This window comes from Charadrius vociferus, unplaced genomic scaffold (assembly GCF_000708025.1).
Source record: "Charadrius vociferus isolate BGI_N301 unplaced genomic scaffold, ASM70802v2 scaffold41, whole genome shotgun sequence".
Lineage (NCBI taxonomy): Eukaryota > Metazoa > Chordata > Aves > Charadriiformes > Charadriidae > Charadrius > Charadrius vociferus.
This window is the reverse complement of record NW_009647013.1, coordinates 656154-678210: the sequence shown is the minus strand read 5'-3', so window position 1 is coordinate 678210 and position 22057 is coordinate 656154. Positions and strand designations below refer to the sequence as shown.

Below are 22057 nucleotides of genomic sequence, written 5' to 3'. Positions count from 1 at the left end.
GAAGTCTATTAAAACTTGCATTGTGACATTTTCTGGTAAACATCTCTCATCTCTTAAAACCCTCCCTAATTGCTTTGAGCACAAAATAATATAGCAGCAGAATCAGTGTGATTCATCTTGTGTATTGCAGTGGGAAGACCTTGTAATTCTCAGTTTTTCAGTACCACTTATTCACAACAGTTCCTAATAACACCCATAAGAAAAATTCAGCTTGCTTGTACTGAAAGACTGCAATACAAGAAAGAGAGAATATGAAGCAAAAAAGAGAACTTCTACAGCTGTTGTCTTACCATCAATAAATTCAGTGCACTTCTTTTCCCATACCATTGATTGCTTCACTGAAGGAACTGTTTAGAAACCTATTTATCATTATTTCTTGAAAGCTCAAAAAAAAAAAATCAGTAAATTGCCTTTTAAGACTTTATGCCAACATGATTCCTTCGTATTTATAGTAAAGGCTAATAAGTCATGTCATCAGTATTGTCTTGTTATGTTGCAGCAATATTGGTATTAACCAATTAGATTAAACATGAAAAATAGAATATTACAGCAGGAGTGCCTCTTAGTGTATACTGGTCCATACTGTAATTGGTTCCTATGCCTTTATTTACTCCTAGGAAAGATAATGCCTTAAGCTTTCTGCTGTGCTACATCAGCAAGGCCTGCTTTAATCCGGGAAGGCTGAAGGGAGGGCTTTCTGCATCCAAGGGCCTGGAGCATTATTTTATCCCCAAGCGTCTCTAAAGTGACTTACTGCTTTTGATAGGGGACAAACACCAGTTGCGCTGGTCCAACCTCTGTTAACATCTGCTTGGCTATAGCAGGCACTAAAATGAGAGTCATTTTGCATCTGCCGCTTTCTAAAAGGAGTAATGCCAGTTAATATAGAGTAACAGACTAGTCACGATAGAGTATGGCGATAGGAGAGGGGAGGTGTAAAGGGCGGGTGGTTTCCAGAGCCGGGAGCTGTCCTGCCCCGCAGTCCTGCACAGCCGCTGCGCACATCGCACCGCTGGCCCCGCAGTCCCTCACTCTCTGGGGTCATGCCTTCTATCTGCTCCATGCTCTCGTGTAAAGCGTATTGCAAGGTATTTTTAAAATTTTTTATAATCTGCTAACAGGTTATTTTATTACTGTCACCGTCTAGCGTACTCTGTCTCAGCTATGGTGTTAAAACTTTCCACTAAATATGTTTGTGATGATAGTGTGACATTGAGATGATGTTGCACTGCGCTGCTGCCATGATTCTGCTGTGTTACAGCAGATCGTGTACGGAATGAGACAGTGATAATGGAGAAGTTAAATTACCCCTATCCCCCTGAGGGATCTGACCTTGTTTACCCATCTTTTGGATTATTATTGCTACAATGTGAAGAATTATCTTCGGTGCCTTTTTCACTTAATATTCCTTTGGCCTTGAAGGATTTGCTTATGCGCATGACTAGCAAGCAGTGGGTTTTATCTGCCTTAACGCAATTTTTGTAGGCGAATATTTTTATCAGAGAACATGGAACTTGGTAGCCTGTTGGAGCCTGGGAGCATTCTATTAAAGCTTTTGTCACTGATGAAGAGAAGTGGTTTAATATGATGATTGCCAACCTTGCTGCAGCTAAATATACTGCCAGCACTTCCTTCTTCTTACCCTGATTTTATAGGACCTCACAAATGATGCTAGGGATCAAAGAGGCTTTAAAGGACAGGAACCAGACATAGTTGAGGGCTGAATGGGTCCCTCTGGGTGAACACAGAAGCGCTGTCTTTTGGGATTATACCAGAGGTTAAACACTCTAGAAATGAGACGACACAGTTGCCATATGGGCCGAGGAGATAACATGCTATTCCTTTGCACTCCCTCACAACTTCCATTGCCATTTTGCATATCAAAAAAGAGCAGTGGTAGGGACTTATAGAGGCACTGTAGCTAGGTTGGCTAGCATGTAGGTGGGAGATGCAAAAGGGGAAATAGAGAAATGATGTTACCCTGCAGTTGGTTTGTTTTTTGCAGTGTGAGGGAGGTAGCTGGAAGGGGAGAGGAGTAATGTTGACTCATGCGCTTCTACTTCATCAGCGTGGCAGGGCTCACTAGCTGGTAATCAGTGGATTAATATAACTGAACTATCCAGTCATGGAGTTTTGAATATTTAGAAGCAGAGCTAGTGAATAGTTAATGGACTTTGTCACAGAACATGCAACTACCGATGTGAAGACACCTGATTTTTCATACCCGATTTCAAATTCAGTGGTTTCTTGCTTGTACTGATTCTTGCAGAGGATACGCCTTTGACCTGCCACAGAGCAGAGTGAATGCTGCAAGATTTGCGGCTACCTATATTTCTGTGAGTACAGGACAGTTACCTTTTTGTGGCAGTATTTTTTTTTCCTCTTCCCAGCAGTGATCTTTAGAGTCTTAGTTCATTTTTTTCATCTTTTTTTAAAGTGGAAAAGAACCCAAGTATGATTAAAAATAGCATCAACAGAAGATATAGCTATATTTATTCCCAGCCTGGTCTTAGCATCTGGGATAAGAATTAGGCATTTTTCCAGTAAAGGTAGGTCAGGTATTAAGTGACTTATTTTAGTGGTGTTTCTCAAATAGCTTTTTTATCAGGCATATATTCCTACAGATTTCAAATAATCAAGGTTTGGACTCAACATGGTACGTTGTCTTTCAGGTCTTGATTTTTGTAAGTGCCAGGGAGAACTATGCAAAATTCACTGATCTTGGTTTATGTGATTGTGATTCCTACCTTCCCTGGAGCTGGGAGGGAGTACTGCCCCATTCCTCTTCTATTTCTGAGTGATTTTTTTTATATATATATATATATATAAAATATAGATATACATATAAATATGAAACATCTTTCTTTGGTTTTTAGCAGCAAGGATGGGGAGAATGTAGGGTAGAAGTTCCTTAACTTCTTCCCCCATTAATTCCATCTTTATCCCTTTCTGCCCCCCATCTTCTTTTGCCTTGTCCATGCATTATACCCTCCTAAATCTCAGCAGTTTTCCTTGGCTTTCTGTATTCTTCAGTTCTGTATCCAAAACTCATAGAAGAATATAAAGCTAGTGGAAAAGTAGGTTTTAATCAGCTGGTGTTTTGTAAGCACTCTAATCTTAGACACTAATTTGCAGTAAGGATTGATTTTTCTCTTTAGTGTGTAAGATTATGATGCCTACAGAACAATGGAACTGCACGTGATCGTAAGAAAGCAAACTGTGCACCAGCTGATTGAAGCCTACTCTTTCATTAACTTTATATTCTCTTATTCCCACTCTGAGTTTTCACCTTAGAAATAACCACATAAAGATTTTAGATTTTATTTTTTTTTTTTTACTGTTAAACCAGAATGTCTCAAAGCTAGAATTGCAACGATGATTCTGCAGAGTACAGGCAGAGTAAAGGAATGCCTAATAATGTGCTGTGTAGGAATTCTTGCTTTAGGAGTCCCTGAGGCTTGTCTGTTAAAAACACATCAGCTTGTGGTTTCAGTCTTGACCTGTAAAGGGCATGAGTGTTGTGCAAAGGTGAAATCCTGAGTGAGTAAGAACAATTTAGGAAGAACTAGAGCTGTTAAATCCTCAAGCAGATCCATACAAAAATTAGTATGATCTGGCAATTTTGTAAAATGAGACTTCTGAGGAAGCTGTTTCTTGAACGTAGGCTTGGATGGTCTCATATTAGGACCATCACTCTGATCCTTTTCACACTGATGTCCAGTGAAGTTCAAGATCATCTGAATGAATATTGAATATTCAATGAATACTGAAGCATTTAGACTCATTGGACAGGAAGAGCAGCCACGTGAGATAATCATTTGGGTTCAGATAAAGCATAGAGCTATATGTAAGTACCGACTTTGAAGTTGGTAGAGGCTTAAATAAGGAAGAAATGGAAAGAGCCTTGTCTTTGGCTAGAAATCTTTTGATGCAATTAACCCAAAGAAAGTAATGTGTGGGAATAGGTGCACAAAAGATGGACTTTTTGGCTGCTGTTGCATGCAGGGTTTTGTGTTTGAGACAGAGTTGTAATTCTGACAATCAGACTGCCAAATACAGGCCTACTGAGGAAGGTATTTGTCAATGTGGAGGTACCCAGATCCACAACGGCAAACCGAGTGGATTTGTGGACCTAGATCATACCTGAGCGTGCGGTCCATCCTCGTACAACAATCCGAGGGAGTATACACTCTGATTGGCATTTTAAAGTGGAATTGATGCTTGCTTAATGGGAGCAATCACGATGGTGAGTCTCTGATTTTTCCCTCCGGGGACCACATCATTGCGCTTAGAGAAACCAGGTAAAGGTATTATGGTGCCATGCTGTAAAGGGCAGCATGAAAGAATACAGTACTACAGAGATGCTTCTTCCTAAAAGGAATACAGAGACCACAAGGTTAGAACCTCGGCATGTAGGTCATCAGTGCTCAAATAGTTGAGGTAGATAGCAGGTGTTAGAAACCCTTACTTTCTTTTGCCAGGCTAACAGACGTTCCCCAGAGGATAATTTCAGAAATACTGTTTTCTAATCTTTTATGTTTGTTAATGAGAACAAGATGCCAAAATGCAGACTAGTAGTGAGAGAGAAAATAGAGAGATGTAGGGTTTGGGTTTTTTCTATTTTATTTTTTTGTTAAATCGATAAGCTTCTGCTTGCGCATTGAAGATGAACTCTGTTACCATGTTCATATTTTCTTGAATAAAAGATTAATTCTGAATGATGTTTCAAGTGGAAATATGGAAACGAAGTTTAGCCTTAATAGTTTAGTGCCAGCATATGAAAAAAACATTAGTTTTATGTAAGGATTCAGTTTAAAGTGAATGATCTACATCTTAATCAACATCTATTCACAGTGGGCTTGTTTTCAGGGTCATGAAGGCAGATGGCTCTGCATTGTGGCTAATTCTGTAGCATCTGGTGGAGGCTCAAAGAGGAATTATTAGGAAAGGTGGAACACACATGAATTTATTTTGAATAGTTAAATGACAATGTACTTTAGTCATTTGTAGCTTTAGATCTGCAAGCGTAAACTCAGAAGCAAAAGAATGTTGTGCTGGGAATATTGCTCTTACAATTTACCATTCCTCTTACCTACTGCAAGCGTACAGACATTCATTTCTATCTTTGTATGCTTTTTCTCTACCTTAATCAAAATCAGCCAGCTGGTTCTCTTAGATGCAGCTGCTGTGGGACAATAAACGTGTTTATATTGTATGCCGTAGTAGTACAGGTTAGTATGTGTTACAGTGACTAGACTTAGCCTTATATCTAGCAGTACGTGTAACTTGGAGGATATAGTTCTGCTATATGATTACTGAAATAGCTACCTTGTATTCTGCATGTACACATATTAGATTCTGTCGCTCCTAAGGCAGAAATCTAGTGTGTCCGCTATAGAATCAACTCACCACTTCTGTTTAGTCCAAGTTAGTAGGACTTTCTCTTCCCCTCTTACACTCTTCTGATATGAAGATTATTTAGATATCTCAGTTATAACTTGTAAGCTGATGTAATAGGTTGGAAGCTCTTTAGGTTTCTGTGCTTTCGCCTTGCCATTCTTTCAGAACATGTTTTTTGTGCAAAACGCTAGCAGTGATGTAAATAACGGTGGAGTACTTAAAAGTTGTGTGGCTGGGCTAGGACGTGCTTTTTGTTTTGTTGGTCACTTGGAAGTGGTGTTTTTTTCCTAGCTCTCTCTAGTCTGTGATGATGGTTCCAATTATAGGATAGTCCGATTCAGAAAGCAAGCCACAACAGACGGACAAGATGAGAATAAGTATGAAATAACAACTTAAGCACCAAGGAGCAGTTGCCATAAATTTTACCATTTGTCTTGCTGGTATGGCTGCAGTTTTCTTCTTTGTTTTAGGAGACATTTGTAGTGATTTTAGAGAAAGTTAGGATGGCTTTTATGGATATGAATAATTCTTGTATCATGTGGTGTTCCTGTGTGGCCGTGAATCTATTTTGTTCTATGGTAGGAGAAGAAAAATAATTCACCAAAGCATGTTTTTGACATTCAAAGGACAAATCTTAAATTCATGTGTGCCTTGTTTGTGCACTGCTGTCTTGCTTCCCATTTTGTATCCTGGTCGTTAAGAGATGCAAAAGCCTGAGGGTTTTGTGACTTTCTGAAGGAAACGGCGCCAGTGTTTCTCTTAGATATAGCACCAAAATGGTACTGAAGGTAAGTAGCCTGTGGGCTGCGAATTATCTGTGATGGTTGAGGAACCCAGTGCTCTTGAGCCAAGTTCATTATTCCATCTTGCAACGCTTTGGACCAGCAAAAAACCCACCTTTTTATAAAATACGCTTCTAAAGAATACATTTGGTGTGAGAGACAGGCTAGTAGAAATGAAGTTGTGGAGGAGATTGGTAAATGTAAGAACCTAAGAACAATGATATGAAGTCGGACCAGAAATCTGTTAGCCTGGTGCTCTGGCACCTGATGGTGACTCACCGCGGTGCTGTACGGTGCAAGTCAGGTATGTAACGTACATCTACCCTGGCTGTTCTTCCACGTTCAGCGATTTGTGGCTTGGAAATGATGTACTGCATTAGTAACCTTTGATGTATTGTTCTACAAATCTATCGGTTTTCTTCCTGAACTCATACATTCTTTTAGCATCCACACAAATCAGTGGCAAAGAGTTATGTAAGTTAAAGGTGGTGCGTGAAGAATTTGCTTTTGTTGTTTATTTTTTTTTCTTTTCCCTTCAAATGAATCACCTGCTGGTTTTATGTTCCCTGCTTTTTGTGCTGAAGATACAGTGAACAACTGGACCATAATTTTCCTTTATGTATCATTTGTGATTTGATAGAGCTGTTCATGCTTCATCCTCCTGCTGTCTCTTTTACAAGGTACAAGAATAAAAGCATGCCGTATCTATATTTTTATGTAGTATATGAATGCAATGCCACGTTAATATACTGCATGTAAATCTGCTCTGTCAGATTGCTCTTGCAGTAACAATAACGACTAGACTATCTTCCATATTTTGCAGAACTGCTAGTGTAAACTGGCTCTGCGTGTTTGAAGCCATAGCTCAATGGCAATCTTCCTGAAGCTGTGCTGTTTCCAGGTATCTGTGAGGCATTTAGAAAACATCTTCAGCACCCATCCAAGTCATAGGGGAGTATTCAGCATCTTTTCAGAACGTTAAATACTCATGTTGGATTTGAGAATCAGGTCTGCCCGGTTTTCCTGTGGTCTGATACGAATTAATTTGATGCCATTATATTAAAACAAGCACGAAGTTGGATACTTGGCCCTCAAAGTTTTATTTTAATTTTTTTTTTTCATTTGTAAGACTTTTTTTTTTTTTTTGACTCTAGGTTCTAGCATTGCGTTTTTAACGCCGCCTTTCCATTTTGTTTCCCATCTTGTGAATTTGGCCATGATACTCCTCCTCCCCGCCCCTGTCCCGCAGAGTTAGTTCCTATGGTTACCCCCCCCTTTGTGGGGTGACAAAGGTTGGCATCTTGATTCTCCCCGAGCCAAATTCTGCCCTTTGACTCTCTCCCCTTTTCACACCCCTTGCTAAGCTTGGCCTCTTGCTCTGCTCAGAGGCTTGTCAGCCAGGGGGTTCCCATGGAAACGAGGAAGGAAATTTGAAAAGAGGAGAGGAGAGAACAGAAGCACAAAGGGCTGGTTAATTTGAATTTGAACAAGGAAGGCAGGCTCCTTGTAGTTCATCTTTGTGTGGTGTAGAAACCTGAAATTTATCTTTTAAAAGTTGCTTTCAATTTGTAAACTTGTTTATATTCCCTGTTTCTTGATTTATAGAACAAAAGTTGTCATGTTTGTGGCACTGAGCAAGGAGAAACATCTTTCTTTTTAAATTCAATGAGAGAATTCTGGTCAGCCATTCATTTAGCTTTTTTCCTCTCACACGTCCAAAAGCATCATTCATGTTTTTCCTATTTTTCTCTGAAAACTTACATATAATACATTTTTTGCCTTCATAATGATTCGAGTGTAGTGTCAATTATCTAACATCCATGCATCCTTTTGTGTGGAGGAGTGGATGAATATATGCTGTTCAGAATCAGCAGACCCAGAAGTTGAATCCCTGCTCACGAGTATTTCTTCTGGTTTCTCATTGTACGTTTTTAGCATCCTGGTCTGATCTGAGCAGGTGCATTATGGAAATGTAACTGCAGAGAAGTAATAAAGTTTGACCTTGGATTTCAGTTTTGATGCTTACTGTCAATAATAAAGAATAAAAACCAAGAAAACAAAAAGGTGTGTCACATGATAGTGTCTTTTGGGACATATTGTCTGCATATTTTACAAATGTGTTAAATAATTAAGTTTGATACAAATTTGTTAAAGAACAGTGAAGTTACCTTGTCTTCAGATTTTCCTCTGTAGCTTTTTGAATGACAAATAGTCTGTCTAGTTCTTACAGAAAAATAGTCTGTACCTCATATAGAAGAAATACCATTTAAATGGTCTGATTTGAAAATTTGTCGTCCAGCTGCACTTTTACAAAATCTTATGGCTAAAATACTGAAGAATGTCAGACCCTGAAGAGTATACAGACGTTTTCTTTGGTCTTACTTTGCAACTACGGGCAGGCAAATTATTCCTGTTATTCAGAATAACCTTAATTAAGTGGCTTCACAAAAAAGGCAACATAATTCTTCAGATCCATCAGTTACTTTTTTTCTGACACAACGGGAGGCAGTTGCTTTTGTCTGGAAATAGTAAGCTTCCAGGCTTTAAAAAATTTAGGCTTTGGTTCCCCTCCCACTTGGTACTAGTTGCTATTAGTAGCCAGGGTCATGGAGGGGACCCAAGAAAGGGATGTTGAATTGAAGCCAGGACTGTAAAAGATCTGTGGCTTGCAGTTCTGCTGCAGTGGTAGCCGATTCCTCTGACGTAACCTCTTGTACCCATCAGAGAGGAGCCAGTGTGACAGGTTAAAGGACACGGTTTTGATCTGTGGATGTTTGTCCTTACCTGTGAGGTGGGAGGCAGTGGGAGCCAAGTACGAGCGAAATCGGCAAAGACCTATTGAGCAGAACTCATCGTGAAACATTAACAAATGCACGTACGTACACTCCTATCCACTATCCTGTCGCCATCCTGCTGCTTTGGAGGTTTAAGAGACAAAGGGAGCTGCGAAGCCAGCTCTGCCGTAGGAACTTCCTATGGTTCTTCAGAGCAGAAACGCCCTCTGACTGGTCTTCGGTGAGCCCTGCTGTGGCTAACCAAAGGGGGCTTATCACAGCAGGCTTCCAGCCTTCCTTACCTTATAGCCCCACACCTGGTCTTTGCTCAATTGCATTTTCCATCCTTTTAGACACAGAGATATATAAAAGGGATTTTGCAGTGTTGGGCAATTATTCAAAGAGGCAATCAATGGGAAGAACACACTTACCCCCTCTTGTTCTTGTCTCTTGCATCACCCTCAAATGCTTACATCTCCAAGCAATTTAATGCAGTCTTTCCTGTTTATCCGACCTGTTCCTTTATAGCTTGATCCCACTGATTCTAGTCTTTGTCGATTCCTCTGTTTCAAACACCCCTGCCGTGTATTCCGTACAAAACCCGACACACGGAGTACATTCACAGTGCTTGTGTCACTTACTGTTTGAAATACGTTTTGAAGAGGTACTTCTTCCACGGCACCCATAGATATTTGCTTCTCTTTATTCTGTCTAACTGGGAAAGAATTTGGGTCTATCATCCTGTCTAGGGGCCTCACAGAGTAGTTGCATACGCTTGTTGTCTTCCCTTGTTTCCTTCCATCCGTGTCCCCTCTCTCCTCCCACTGTCTTGTTAATCCCGTTATTGTGTTAGGTCTTGTCCTACTTGTCTGGAGCGTTTCAAAGACATGCAGCATACCGTGTGGCAGCAATTTTTCCCCAAACTATGTTAGTGATACAGAAGAGAGTGAGGCACAAACTTCTGTCCTCAACGGGGAGAAACTTCTGAACCTTTGAGAGCAAAATGTTATTTAATCTATTTTGAGAGAAGCAAGCCCGCTTTTAGGGTGCCGCAGAAACAAATAAGCAGAGGCACTGTGGGAATTCCTGTCAAATATTTATCTGGTAAATTATTAACTGTAGGGAAGAAAAATCAACTTTAGGAGTTTGTTTTTATGCTGAATTTGATAGGTTTGGTGAGACTTTCAGAATTGGTCATTCAAGTGCTTGTGAGGGGGATAACAGCTTTCTGTCCAGTGGAAGTGTTGTACAATTGCAATTGGTTTTTTTAATTCTCTTTCCCCGTTCTCCCCTGTAGAGTTCATCTGTGACCTCATTAACTTCGCAGTAAATGGGAGGGATGATGAATCTTAAATTTTAATTGATGAATCTTAAATTTCAATTTACAGCTGCTGTGTTTGGATATATTTTTTTTAAATGGTTAATTATTAAAATTGAAGTCACCACTAACTTCTATTTTGAGAAGAAATGAATTTTCGTTTAATGTGTTGGAGTAAATTGAGATTTTTCTCAGTCTTCTCTGTTCTCTGTTACTGTCTGATGAAGTAGTGACCCTCTCAATTCTGTAATTAGGTAAAAGAAATATATATTGGGATGGAAAATCTCTTTTAAAAGTTAAAAAAGCCATCCTTGTAGATGGCGTCAATGTTTGGTCAGAATGTATAGACTCACTGTAGAATTATAATAATGACCGAAAAATCTCTTTCCAAAGACTGAAAACTTCCCCAAAAGCCACCTCATTTTCCCATTGTTTGTTTCCAGCTGTACGGATAGCACACGGGAAGAATTTCATGTGTAAAACCAAAATGCAGAAGTTGATCCCAAGATTCAGCTAGCTGGGTCACCTTTTATTTTTGTAATGGTTTTATTGTACTTGCTTGCAGTAACAGCAACAGTACAGGACGATTCCGTGCAGAGCCGCTGGTAACACTAAGAGATACAGTGTTGTTTTTTTACTCAAACTTCCAGGTAAATGTACAAGTTTTCCTGGATAAAATCTGAATTATATCATTATCTACCCAATTAATGCATGTAAAGAGTATTAAGTACTGCAGCTTTACTTTTCTTGTGTTAGAAATTCACTGAAATAATTGCAAAACCAGACATAACCCCCTGACAATCGTTACAGTCAAAATAGTCTGAACTGTAATTGGTATATGAGAGAAAAGAGAAATGGTAACGGCTGTCGTAGAGTAAGTGGAAGGTGCTGTTGAATTGAGATTTGGAGATGGCGCAGCTTGATTTGGGTTGGGTCCTTCTCTAAAATGCATATAGAGGAGAGCGGGGCTGCAGAGTTATCAGAGTGTAGACCCCACATCCAGGAAAACCGTCCTGCATTATTTATGCATGTGAAACAACCTGCTGATTTTTAGAATTAACTATACCAAAAGGCAGTTTAGCATACTAGATTGATGGTGTAGCCTTCCTGGAAATTAAGCATGAGGGAAACAAAATAAATAGTTGTCAAGCCAGTAGACGATACGTTTTAAACATTGCCTTGTGAAATATCCTTAATTTTGAGGCCTGAAGATGGAAATCTTCTCTTCTATCCAACTGTTGACATGTGTGTATGTCTATGCGTGTGTATGTCTGCCTGCGTATGTCTGCGTGTGTTTTTGCTGCTATTTAGATATAACAGATGGTTTGTAATGTTAGATTAAGACGCAGCTGTTAAAATATTAGCATTCACTTTACAGATAGACTTTGTTTGCTATTCAGAATAATTTTTATAGCATTAATCCAACAGATTATATTCTTTCTTCAGTTTGCATCGTATTCATGTACCGAGTTGTATTGGATCAGTGTCATGCTCTGCTTCTTTCCAAGCCATATATACCAAAGCTCTCTGACTTTTCTGTTGTTAGAGGTGTGTTATTGTACTACCTGAGTATTCCTTTTGATTTTCAATTTGGATGATAAAAATTGGGCAGAGCCAAAAAAAGTTCTGATATGTAGCCAAACACATCTGTAAAGTCATTTGGCACAACTGATTTTGGTTTTTTTATATGACAGTACATGACAAAGTAAAAGCCCTAGTGGATACTGCAAGACCATTCCTTGAAGTATTTAGCTTGGGTTCATTATGGGCTTTCATAGGAGTAAAATTAAGTCATTTAACCGATGCCTAAGGAGATGTTGAACCTAATGTAGCCAGGTGAGACACGAGAGTTTTTGAATGGTAATTCATTCTTGGAAAACACTGTCTGATGTTCATAGCTCAAGCAGTAAGTTTATTACGACGACTGAATCTGCCATTGTATTCTCATATATGAAACCAGGTGTTTTGGCTAGTAAGAGGATTTTGTGAGAGAATTTTCACAGCAGACTGGCTGCCAAGGGACTAGCAAATAGAGCTTCCTGAATTCATTTAGTGTGTTTTTTCTTTTGCAGCCTTCTGTCTGCAAAAGCTTATGCTCCTGGGTTTTAGCAGCATCCACGCCTGTTCTCTGCCATAACATGAGGTCTTTGTCTTCTGTGTTGCAGAGCTAATGCTATAAAACTCAAGGGTTTACCTTAAACATATCCATGCAATGTTTTCTGGGTCTGGCTGGGTCCACGGCAGATGAACTCTATTTTCGATGGTTACGAACATGCCAATGTCCTGAGCAGCACAGCTTAGGGTTCAGTGTTAACTGTAAGGTCGGCTTAGCTGTGCCCTGGTTGGCCACATCATGGTTGAACTCCATGATCTTAAAGTTCCCTCCCAACCTAGACAATTCTATGATTCTGTGGTTTTTGTCCTCCAGTAACATGTCCTTTGTGCACCAGAGTCTGCCCAAACCTATTGGAAGGTCGTTAAGGAGCTAAGCCAGTAAAAAACTAAGCTTTAAAAAAAGTGAATTGATCAACTCAGGAAAGATATTTAGATGCTAACACTTAAAGGTCTCAGCATTCAGGATCTTACCCTGTCTTTTTACACTACTACTAACGGTCCAAATACAGCATGTGTGGCTTTGAAGTAGGTTTCATGGGCAGTTTAAATCAATCTTAAACCCGGGTCAGTGCGAAGGAGGTGGGTGGCAGGGGAGAGGGCAGGGGTCGATAAACTTATGCCCGTTGTGAAACTGCACCCTCAAGTGCCTTAGATGACAACTGTAATTTGTCCTCATTTCACAGCCATATAGGAGGAGGATGATGACAACTGAATAGTTCACATTTAAGGGAGTCAGCATACTGTACATTCCCTTGGTTAGTCTGTCGAGAAGCACTTTGGCTTGAATGTCAGAATTCAGAAAACAGAAGCCTTCTTCCATCCTCATCCCAGTGGACAACATGGAGCTTCATGTAGTCTGAATCGGCTTGTAATATTAAGCTGTTTTAGATATTCGGCTACGTCAACTGTGTAAAAAAAAGCTGCAGTTAGTGAAGTCACACATGAAATAGCAGAAGTCATCAAGCCTTTGAGAAATAAAAGTAAATTATCTTCAACAGGAGTATTCAGTGTTGCTTTCATTGTATTTTAGAAATCCAACTTGTCCAATTTTTATTCTGCAGGGTGTTAATGTTGTTTATTATGTGACAGACGCTGTCATTCTGTATGTTGATGGCAGTAAAAATGAAAAGGTGAAGCAAATCTGATTGGTGATTTTGCAGCTTGTCTATGTCTTTATCTGTATCTTCCTTCATGTTTCCTATTTTTAGAAATTCCCTTTTTATGAGCTCTGAAGAACTTGACCTGGCTGCCGACTCCATTGTATGCTCTCAAGTTAGTGTCAAGTCTTCTAACAAATCATCATACCAAATGCTTTTCCTCCTTCACTCAGCAAGACAAATTTTTGAGCACCGTGCCAACAGTAAATTGTTTATACTCTTTGCTCCTGTTATCCTTCAAGGAGACAGACCTCCCTTGAGTTGGCAGAAATAGTCCATGAGTCCCTGACATGCAGATCAGTCTGTGGTGGCAGAGTCGAGGGAAAGAAAAGGTTGTTAGCGCTAATGCTCCACTTCTCATAATGGGTGTCTTTCTCCTTCCCACAGTGCCAACAGCACTGGAGTATTTTTCGGCAAGCATCAAAGCAGTGCTCACACTCAGTTTGTACTTGGAAGGTTGTCTTTGCAACCACAGGAGACAGAAATGTGTCATTTAAGTGCAAAATATTGTTTTGTCAAGATGTAGAGCTCCGGCCCGGTAGTCTCTTGCTTTTCCAGGCAAGTGTGCTTTATAGTGTCTTGTCTTAATAGTATCTAAAATACGGTCCAGAGGACTATATATTTATTTCTTTGTGATACTTTGGAATTCTCCCAAGCCCATCACAGCAGGCATATGGAGAAGAAGGAGGAAGTCCAAGCAGTCTCATCTGTCTTATAAAAACTAACACTTCTTGCAAATGGAAATTGTCACCAGGACCACCCATCTGCATTCATCAGTTCCTAAAACATAAAGATCACATTTAGGAAAAGTGCAAATTGACAGATGGATGCCATCTTTTCAGTGTCTTCCAAAGGAACTTCAGAATTTAAAATGAAGCAGGAGATGTCTTTTAAGAAGAAGAGCAGATGGCTCTGCTTTTTAGGCATATAGACAGAGATTAATGTCATTTGCTGTCTTTTAACTACTTTCATCTTTATCCTACATTTTTTCCTGCAGTTGAGAAGTTAACCTCAGCTGTCTGTTTACAGACCATAAAGCTTAGGATGGTTTGCATGATTGCTGCCCTTTCACAACTAAGCCAGGTAAAATAATTGATCTTAGGCTTTAAAGTAAATAACAGGGTGAGTGTCTGGTTCAACCTATAGCATGAGAAAAATATAATTTAAAACCATACTGATTACTTGACACTTTTATTTTTGGAATTACTTAATAGCTATTGTGGACATACATTTTCAAGACTAAAGTAAAAGCATCTGAAATTTTTTGCATCCCAGTCCCTAAAGTAGCACAGTGTCGATCCAGTGCTTGTTGCAACCATAATATTTCCAACTAACATCAAGTTATGAGACATGGGATATCAGAAGGCAGTGGGTTATGTGGTTTGGAAGGGTTCACACAGATAATATGAGAATAGCTTTTTTTCCATGCTGAAGAGGAAAGCTTAATGAGCAGCCAGAATTGTGACCCCATTTGGCTTTTCATACCTGCAGCACTGTACAAAGCTAAAAATAATTACCAAAAAAAAAAAGTATACCTAAGTTTCTCCAGACAAGGAAGTTAATGGTGAGGTAAGCTTTGAATGTACGTTATGCTAAGTGTTCTACACTAAATTTGTCTTGGCACTGTGCATTAAAAGCAGGCTTGGGCAAATTGGCCTATTGCCTTTTGAAAACAGAATCAAGTGTCCATGTAAGCGAGCTGCACTTCCATAGTCACATTAAGCTGAGCAAGTGTGGCTAGATTCTAAAAGAAATGGACTTCTATACGCCTGACTGTGTGTTTCTGGCCCTTTCTGCAACCATTCCTTACATGGCCCTACCTAGCTCAGGGCCCAATTGAGTGTGGGGGGGGGGGAAAGTAGCTTTTTGTTAGATCCGGCTATGGTTTTCGAAGTTAGTGCGCCAGCTCACTGCTCTTTGCAAACCACCAGCTCTGTTACCTGCTGTAGGTGGCCCTGCCCTGGCAGGGGGTTGGACTAGATGATCTCCGGAGGTCCCTTCCAACCCTGACCATTCTGTGATTCTGATGTTCCACTGTGCCTGGGTGAGCACTCCCTAGTCTTCTTCAGGAAGCACCCGATGGGTTAAGGCAGGACAGCCTCATCTGAAGTTAGCATCAGCGGCTGAAGTACTGCAGCAGTTGTTCAGCTCAGGATATCGACTTAGAACAAATATTTTCAGGTTAAGTTTGTGTACCAGCATGACTGTGGGCATGTAGGCTCCAGCAAACCTAGCAGGATTCAGAGGAGCGTGCAGGTCAGAGCCACTGGAGAAGAAATTTCCACTGACTCAAGAAAACCAATTCTGCTTGTAAGAGTCTCTAGAGAGCATTCACACCAACTGTCAGAGCTGTGAGAGCAGTTCAGTCGGAGAAGACGTGTAGTTATCAAAAGCAGGAGGCGGTAACGTGTTCAGTCTAACTAGCTGCTGTCTGAAGAGTTAAATCTATCTGCAGCTCCTCAGGAGGCAGCCTGGAAAGAATTGTTGCCCAGGCACTTTGAGATACAATTAAATATTTTTTTTTCCTAATGAATAGCAAATTAAAATCAAACATAGGGCATCACAGGACAGAAAGAGCAGATCATGTGGCTGGCCTGAGATAGGATACGCCCTGAGGCAGTTCCTTCCACCAGAGAATTGCAACAGTAATTGATAGTCATAGCATCGCTCTTTTCCCATGAGCCTGAGGGAAGAAAACTTCCCTCCTTCCGTCTATGAGTTTATGAGAATGCTTCCTGTTCGGCTTTCTGGTAAAAGAAAGGAATAGATAAACAAACAGAATCGTGAAACATCACCAAAATAATTTCATTTAAATCTTGCAATAGTGTTACTTCCCAAATAACAGCCAGCTAAATGGCTACTGCCGTGTAAAATTAAAGGTAGAATTTGGTTTATTGTCTGTCAGTAATAGGAGAAGTCTGAAACTGTAACGCAGTTCCACGATGTATTTATAGTTGGAGTTACTGTTCTTGCTTTGTAACCAAAAGTGAGAAATTGTTTAAAAAATTATTTGGGGGGCAAAATCTACACATATCATCCTAGCTCTGCTTTGTCCTTCATCCCCTCCTGAAAAAAAAAAACAAAAAAACAAAAAACAAAAAAAAAGAAAAGAAAAACAAAGGTAAGCAGAAAATTTCTACTCTCTGTTAGAGCATGGCCGTTAAAACATTGTGCAGGGTTTGTCTTTTCAGCAGATAGGAATTGTAGGGAGGGAAGGAGCCGGGGCCACGCTGCTGGGAGCTGGGAAATTTCCTAAAGGCAGGGTTGCTACCAGCAAAGAAAATTCTGGGGAGAGGAGATGGGTAAGGTTGGACTGCAAGTTGGACTGCTGTGAGGAAAGCAGTGATACAGGACTGGGGCTTGTTATTTGGTACACAACACCTGCACAGCAAAGCAACGGAGGGGAGAGAGTGTTCTCTGTCAGCCTGGAAAAAGTCAGGTTCATAATGCTGCCGTTATCGCTGACTTTGAAAGAATTTGCGTGGTCATAAAGATTGCTCTCAGAGGTGGAAGGACCAGTGGGTGTAAAACTGTAGATACACAGTTATGTGATCTGGCATATTTTAAATACTTAAGTACCTTCAGGAGCGAAGAAGTGTTTGTCTCTTCTTAAACATTTATCTCTTCCCCTCCTTGGATTTCCCGGGACTTGGCCTGAATTATTGAAATCAGTTTGGCTATCACATCTTCTCTTGTCTCTGTCCTCTTCCTTTTTCCTCTGTATTTTGAGTTGTTCAAGAGGCATTCCTCAAAGGCACATCCCATGTAAACAGGGAGCCTTTTGTTAGGCACCAAACTGGAATAGGGCTAAACGTCATAACTTGCACTGCATCCTTGGGCAAGAGCATAAAAAAAGTCTCTTGATCTCCCTGGCTTTATTTTTAATAGTGAATAACAGAATCAGTAGGTGGAAGTGACTTTTCATCTTAGCAGCTGCAACGAAGTAAGATAATTTTAGAGATAGGGCGTTTACAGTCTGAGCTGCTCACAGGCACAAACACTGCTGTTACGGGTTGAAAGCAAGTGAGTCTCTTTTTCTGCATTACAAGGAGTAGTTGGAAGGTGTTGGACTAGATGATCTCCAGAGGTCCCTTCCAACCCTGACCATTCTGTGATTCTGTGTGTTTTCTTCTTGTGTTGTCTAGCTTAGCCTCTTCATGAATTTAGAATAAAGTGATTTGATATAATTCTGTAAGAGTTGTTGTCTGCCTGCAGTTGCTATTTTGAGAGCCTGGATGGTGTGAGAGAGGTCTGGGGTTGCTGAGAAACAGAACAGCCAGCACTAGGGGAACGCTCCTCTTAAATGACCCCTGCTGAAGTGTGTTTCTGCAGTGTCGTCGGGGTTGAGTATATCTGTACTGTGTTTTGAGGAGTATGCCAAGGCCATACTCAAAACCGGACTTGTTTTCTGCAGCGAAAAAGAACCCTAATGTGCCCTCCAGGGTCTGAGGGACTTTGTCAGGGAAGATTCAGTTACGCTAGTGTTACTTCAGATGTTTCGGTGTCTTCATCCCAGTCTCCAGCTGCCATACCAGCAGAGAGTGGGTCCCTGCGTAGACCCTGTGCCATATCTGTCAGGCCCAAGAGAGGACAGATCTTGTGCCTGATCATCCAGGCTCATGTGGATGTCTTAGAAAATGAATGGCATCTTAGCTGGTGTTTAGGCAGCTGTCTCGAAGGCTGCGTGTTTGAGCACCCTGTAACTTAGCTCTGGGGCTGCTGGAGGGGACAGCCTGCTCTTACTGAGAGCGTACTCTCAGACCCTGGAGCCATTGCCAAAGAGGACCATCTGCATCCCCATTTTTGGATGTGTTCTGTCTCAGTTCCAATATTGCCTCGGACACCGTTGCCCAGTGTCATTTGGAGTCGGCTGAAAGCTGTTGCAACAGCCACCTGCCCCTAGTAGGATCAACAGGATACAATGAAATATTGGTACCCTTCTGTTCCCTTGAACTTGCTTTACTGCTTTTCCTTTGCTTTGCAGTAGGTGTGATCTGGAGCTCTGTTTGCACAGTTTTCTTACGTGCAAACCCTGAGATCGTCTCAAGTCTTCCTAAATGGTACAGCTTTCTGCAGATCAACCAAAACCAAACAGATCTTTTAATGAAGGTGAAGTAGCGGGAAAAGAGACATTTCTGAAACTTTTTTTTTAATGGAAGGAGTATCAGAGGAGAGTAGTAGAGCATTTGTCAGCAGAACTTGAAATTTAGGTATGGGTACATGCAAAACTGCAGTGGCAGGAGGCAAGACTTTGGCGGGGGTAGGCATTCAGCTAGTAGCTCTTTTTCCATAAAGATACAACTTTTTCTTCCTTTGAAGGTTCTTTGAAAAGAAGGAAAGTTAAACACTTCCCAAAATAAAAGTGGAGTTTTCCTTTTATTTTTCCTTGCCATCAGATAAAGGAAGACTATTATCTTATGCTTTTCCAGTCATGTCATAACTATGTAGAATCAATTTCTTGGATCCTTCTTGTCAAACAATAGCTTTAACTGGGTTATAGGCAGTAACTATTTAAAAATAAAACCATATATGCATCTGAAGTAAATGTCCAACCAAGCAGGAAGTGTTCCTTGAGTAACGATGAGCTTGTAAATGTAAATACTTTCCAACTGTTGCTTCCTTCTTCCTTGTCAATAGCTCTGAAAACTTATACGGCTTTTCATACAAGCTATTGCCAACTTGCATGGCTCTGTTGTTGTGTGACAACACTTTCAAAAATTCGTAACACTGAAGAGAGTTTAATCAGCTTCGTAAATAATAATTATGTTAAAAAAATCAGTAAAATCACAGCATGGTTGTGTCTTATATTCCAAAAATTAAGCTTTCACAGAGCAAAGGAGGTGGATTGGAAGAGCAAGGAGGTGACAAAGAAGAACCGTAATGTGAAACTTTTCCTTATCATTTCATAGAATCACAGAATCATAGAATGGTTTGGGTTGGAAGGAACCTTAAACATCTTCTAGTTCGAACCTCCTGCCATGGGCAGGGACACCTCCCACTAGACCAGGTTGCTCCAAGACCCGTCCAACCTGGCCTTGAACACGTCCAGGGATGGAGCCTCCACAACTTCCTTTGGCGATTTGTTCCAGTGTCTCACCACCCTCATAGTGAAAAATTTCTTCCGAATACCTAATCTAAATCTCCCCTCTTCCAGTTTGAAGCCATTCTCCCTCATCCTGTCACTCCATGCCCCAGTAAAAAGTCCTTCCCCAGCTTTCTTGTAGGTGCTCTTCAGATACTGGAAAGCTGCTCTAAGGTCTCCCCAGAGTCTTCTCTTCTCCAGGCTGAACAGCCCCAACTCTCTCAGCCTCTTCTCATAGGAGAGGTGCTCCAGTCCTCTGATCATCTTCATGGCTCTCCTCTGGACCCGCTCCAACAGGTCCGTGTCCTTCTCATGTTGGGGACTCCAGAGCTGGATGCAGTACTCCAGGTGGGGTCTCCCCAGAGTGGAGCAGAGGGGCACAATCCCCCCCCTTGCCCTGCTGGCCACACTGCGGGGGGTTCAGCCTGGGATGTGGGTAGCTTTCTGGGCTGCCAGCCCACGTTGCCGGCTCACGTTGAACTTCTTATCAACCAACACCTGCAAGTCCTTCTCCTCAGGGCTGTTCTCCATCCATTCTCTGCCCAGCCTGTATTTGTGCTTGGGATTGCCCCGAACCAGATGTAGGACTTGCACTTGGCCTTGTTGAACTGCATGAAGTTCGCACAGGCCCACCTCTCCAGCCTGTCCAGGTCCCTCTGGATGGCGTCCCTTCTAATAATTGTCATTTATATTGTCACAGAAGGTGACCTACTTTTTGTTATTAGGTCTGTTCTGTTCTATAGTTTGGGAAAAGAAAATGTTGAGTTGGTTTAAAACACTTCTCAGGAAATTGCTGTTGGAAAATGTAATCTTTCCACAGCCCACTCTTCAGCTTTGGTTATAATACGATTTAGGTTTTATATATAGATATATAGCGGGTTCATCTCTGCTTCTGCTATTGCACCACAATTTCTGAAGATTAGACTTCTTGCTTTATAATCCTGCTAGGCTCTGGAGAAGAGGAAACTGGTGTGAAGATAATGGACTTTTATAAAAATCTATCTAGAACAGAGCTCGTGTTAGCATTGCCATTGATCAAGCAACGGTCACCTTTTCCCTTCAAGCTGTGATTTGAAATATAAGTTAAGGAAAAGAAGTGGCCTAATAAAATGTCACTGCTCTTTCTCCAGTCTGGAAGTAGCAGAGTAATTCTGCATTCACATGCTGTTTTGTTTTATTCAGAGTTATAAGTTCTAATGTATTTTGATAGTCTGTAGTTCCACTGTTAAGAGAATATAATTGATCTTATATTAATATCCAAAGATATGATGAGACTTTGTATAGCGGTAGGAGCCGCACAAACTCAGAATAAGGTATTGATTGACTCCCAGAGAGTTTTAAAGACAAGCCATAATAAGAGGAAAACAAACCCACGCTGGATAGTGAGAAGATAACATGGATTATCAATGTACACCAGTTTTTATTAATACATAAATCCCTGTCCTACTTTTTTTCCTTCTTTTTCATCTTCAGAAGTACCTAAGAACACCTGTGTATTGGCTGATTGTGGTAGAGTATCTCTCGGTGCTTCCAAGGAGTGTTGCTCTCACTGTTATTTAAACCTGTTATAAGGCAACATAGTAGCACAAGACACCAGTTATTTTTTCTGGGTGATTTTTTTTCAGGCTTTGATTTCACAGTGCTTTCTGGTGGTTAGTCGAGAAATGACATACTTACTGTGACGCTACTGTGATCACAGCCCTGTTGTGGAAGCTAGAAAGTTCTATGAGAATTTATATAATGATGATAGCGTGCGAGTTGGGACTGTTTTCTGTCTATGGATATACTCTGATGGTAGAACTGAGATTTTGACAGATGGGTTCTCATCAGTTCGATAAGACGCTCTGGGAAGAACGCAATGGAAAATGTACTGTGTTTGCATTTTGTAGAAAGATATGAAGAACACTGCCTTGTTGAAGAAATTTAAGAAATAGAGAGATTATTTACAATTATTTTGTTGTGATCTGAAAATAGTATTTGAAAGATCACAGTATGCTATATTTCTATACTGTGAAGGAATCTTGCATTATCTAACATTCCTTGGGTTGTAATCTCATCAATGGAATGCAAGTTTTTCATAGCATCCTACTAAATAAGCAGCTAGCCCTTCGTGATGTGTCTCAGCTACGCAAGCACTAAAAGGAATCAAGTTTATATGACTGTTATTGGAGAGTGTGAAGCTAAGCCTAAATCCTCAGAGGTGTTTAGCTGCCTAATTCCCGTTGATTTTAATGCAAATGGAGTACATAGATGTCCCTTGTGAATTTTTGTCATTGTCCCCAAGCTTCTTGATTGCCCGTCTTCCTAAAATAGGTATGTGCTGTGTTACGACGATAGCTTTTTCCAACAGATAAATTTCAGAAAAAGAAGGTTGTGGTTACGGCTGTGAAAGCCCTAACACTTCATGAGACAAATTATAGCTTCCTGCT

The 22057-nt window shown here is 40.6% G+C and overlaps 1 protein-coding gene across 1 annotated transcript in view; it reads left to right on the top strand.

The window, feature by feature from the left end:
- FZD3 (frizzled class receptor 3) overlaps positions 1-22057 on the top strand; it is a 55827-nt gene that overhangs the window by 4404 nt on the left and 29366 nt on the right. The window lies entirely within an intron of this gene.